Raw genomic sequence first — 3729 nt, forward strand, 5'->3', positions numbered from 1 at the left:
AAAGGAAACAAATACAAAATATTCATCAGCTTTATAAGCATTTTAATATAACTTGTGATGGTTTGTTCTGATTTAAAAAAATACAGGGTGCACTGAAAAAATTGAAAAATAGAGAAAATTACAAAGGAGAAAAGACAAATTACTTAAAATCTCAACACCCAGAAGTAACCACTATAAACATTTGATATCTTTCATTCCATATTTCTTTTGATGTGTGTGTGTGTGTCCACATATTTAATTGAAATCATTCGGTGTATACAATTTTGGCATCTGAGTTTTTTCTTTGGGTATCATATTTTGAGCATATTCCACATTATCTACATCAATGATCAAGAAATTGTCATGAGCAACTAGGGTTTAAAACCATGGGTCCTCTGGGGAACAGGCAGAACATGCCACAGACTTGATCCATTCAAGGAGCAAGGAAGCTGGGGAATTTATATCTTTCCTTTGTCATTAGTTGAGGGCTAATGCTTCTAAGACTATCAACTTTTCAATACTGCTGGCCTCCCAATGCTTGGGCCAAAAGAAAGCTCTCAGAGAGTCTCAAGTGCTTCCAATAGGATGCTACTGGTATATAAAGGAATGATGAATAAGTATAGATAGGCTATGGGTGGGTAATCACTAACAGCGGCTACAAGCAACAAGTCTAGAGTGAGGATGAAGCCTCCCACAGAGATGACTTTGAGAAGCACATCCATCTAGTCTATTATTCATTTGTTTTTTTTAAATATTAGTCCTATGATTAAACAGTTACGTCTTGTGTTCTTTCTATTGAAGTAGTTTTTATAGAGATGTATCTTTATGGAAATGTTCTTGTGAACTAAGCCTTACAGCCTGCTGTACTCATTACTTGGAAATCAGCTTGCTCTGACACCATACCTGCCAGCATCCCTTCACGATGAATTATTTTCTGTAATAGTTCAGCATATCGTAGACTACCTGTTATTGTCTCCATTTTAGCTCTCTTTCTACAGGTGGCAGAGTTTTCTGAGATTAATGTATTCCACTTTTCTCCAAATCATTTAAACTGTATTCCAGTCAGTACCACCTCACTAAGAGTAGGGCAGCTCCAAGCTGTTCCCATGTTTATCTTCTTGGTGTGATTTTAGGGATGCTGAAAATCTTGCCTGCCCCAAATTCTGGCCTGGTAGAGACAGCCTGTAGGAGAGCTCATGGATACAGTTATATCTAGGGGCCAGTTATCCTATAGTAATTCCCTTTTGGAGTCCCTGAACTGTCCAGAAAGTCTTAGCTGAGCTATGGAGGATCCATGCATGTGGGAAAAGAGAGTGAGAGTTCCCTGGGGGTATTGTGGTGGTGACAGCTGTGATGAGTGTGAGATTTCTAAGGGAAAGGAAGATCTCAGAGGACAGGAGATAGGGCTCTAACATGAACTGCCTTTCAGTGTCAATTTCCCACCCACTGACAACTTTAGAGGATAACAGTGTGGTTTTATTGAGGAAGATGATAGTTCCTTACATGTATACTGAACATCATAGGTACATGAACTAACAATGGAGAATAAACGAATCTTCAAAAGCAAGGGATGAGTTCCCATGCTCAAGGAAGTGATGCTGGACAAGCCCTAGCCACCTTTAAAGGAGCAGTAGAGAATCGGAGATGAGAGTAATAGACCACTCAGGCATTGAGGATAGAGAGGGTTATTCTTGCTTGAGTTTAAACCACTTTGAGATCCTCAATAATAACTGTGTCTCTTACGTAAGGCTCAGTAGTATTCTATGAAAAATAAGCAAGTCACATAAACCCTCTGAAGCCAAGGTTACCTCATATATAAAATGAATTTTGGAACTATACTAGGCCCTATGAATGGCATCCATGTTTCTCATTCAGGTCCAAAACCAATCATGAGACAGGCAAAGAGGTCAAGCAGCTAGAAACTACAACACCAACTTTATTACTAAATGAGCTGATACTGGAAAACCTGGGCTTATGTGCACAGCAACAGTGGGCTTCCTAATACTGCATCCCAGAATTGGGCAGGCATATTCACACAGTCACTGGCTCAGATGGACAGCAGAGACCTCCTCATTCCTTCCTTCAGGCATGGAGAGGAGGAGTAATTGTACACTATCCGCTGGTGGGCAGATTTGACAGAGACAAAGACAGAAATGGGAGAAAAATAGAGAAATGGATCAACAGTGCTTATAATGATATTTCTTCCAAACTCTTCTCAAAGGAAATAGACAGTCACTGGGTGTATTGCACTAATGAAAGCTTCTCGGCCTAGAAACAGGAGGAGTAATAGGAATAAGCAATCATCCTCTCCAATAAGGATAATCCTGCTTACTTGGCAGAGTTGCTGCAAAGCTTAAATGAAGTAAAATCGCATTCATGGTTCATCACACGGACTTAAGCTTCTGACAGCTCTGAGTTTGGAACCATGCTCTGTAACTACTAGCTGGCCTTGGTAGAATACTAAAGTCTTTAGCCCCAGTTTCCTAATAAATAAAATGAACATAATAATGGTTTATTTTGGAAGGTTGTCTTAAGAAATGACAAAAAGAGAGCATTCGGCACAAAGCTGGGCACATGAAAAGAACTCAATACCTACTAGATATTTAATCATATTAAGGCATTTAACACAATATCTGGTACATGGGCTTAGTAAATAGCAGTGGTGGAGTCCTCATGGATAACATATTCTAGGGAAGTGTGGAGGGGAAATGTGGGGCTGGAGTTCCCACACAGACTGCCCACTGGGGCACTACCTAATGCAGTTGTGAGGAGAAGGCCACCATCCTCCAGACCCCAGAATGGTAGATCTGTTGACAACGATCATGTGTCTGGAAAAGTCACAGATACTCAATACCAGTTCATGAAAGTAGCCCTGGGGACTGTACCGAACGGTGGCACAGGGGTGGTGCTGCCTAAGGCCTTGGGAACCCATCCCTTGCATCAGTGTGGCCTGGCTGTGAGACCTGAGTCAAAGGAAATTATTTTGGAGCTCTGAGATTTAATGACTGCCCTACTGGATTTCTACTTGCTTGGACCTGGTAGCCCCTTTGTTTTGGTCAATTTTTCTCCCTTTTGGAATGGAAGCATTTACTCAATGTCTGTATCCCCATTGTATTTAGAAGTAATTAACTTGCTCTGATTTTACAGGCTCATAGGCAGAAGAGACTTGCCTTGTCTCAGATGAGACTCTGAACTTGGACTTTTGAGTTAATGCTGGAATGAGTTAAGACTCTGGGGGACTGCTAAGAAGGCATAACTGTGTTTTGAAATGTGAGAAGGACATGAGATTTGGGAGAAGCCAGGGGCAGAAAGATATGATTTAGCTCTGTGTCCCCACCCAAATCTCATGTCAGATTGTAATCTCCAGTGTTGGAGATTATTCTTTTCTTGTCATGATTGTTTTGGCCACTCTAGATATCTTTCATTTCCATATGAATTTTAGGATCAGCTTTTCCATGAGGTGTATACCATAAGTTTTCATACGTTATGTTTTGTTTTCATTCATCTTGAATATTTTCTAATTTTCCTTGTGATTTTTTTCTTCAAACCATGGTTAATATTGTTTAATTTTTATATATTTGTGAGTTTCCCACATCTATGTTATTGATTTCTAATCTAATTCCACTATGATTGGAAAAGATACTTGGTATTATTTCATTCTCCTTAAATTTACTGAGGTTTGCTTTGTGACCTACCATATAGTCTATTCTATAAAATTTTCCATGGTCACTTAAGCAAAATGTGTATTCT

Source organism: Sapajus apella, unplaced genomic scaffold, assembly GCF_009761245.1.
Source record: "Sapajus apella isolate SASKATOON/1434 unplaced genomic scaffold, GSC_monkey_1.0 scaffold3, whole genome shotgun sequence".
Taxonomy (NCBI): Eukaryota; Metazoa; Chordata; class Mammalia; order Primates; family Cebidae; genus Sapajus; species Sapajus apella.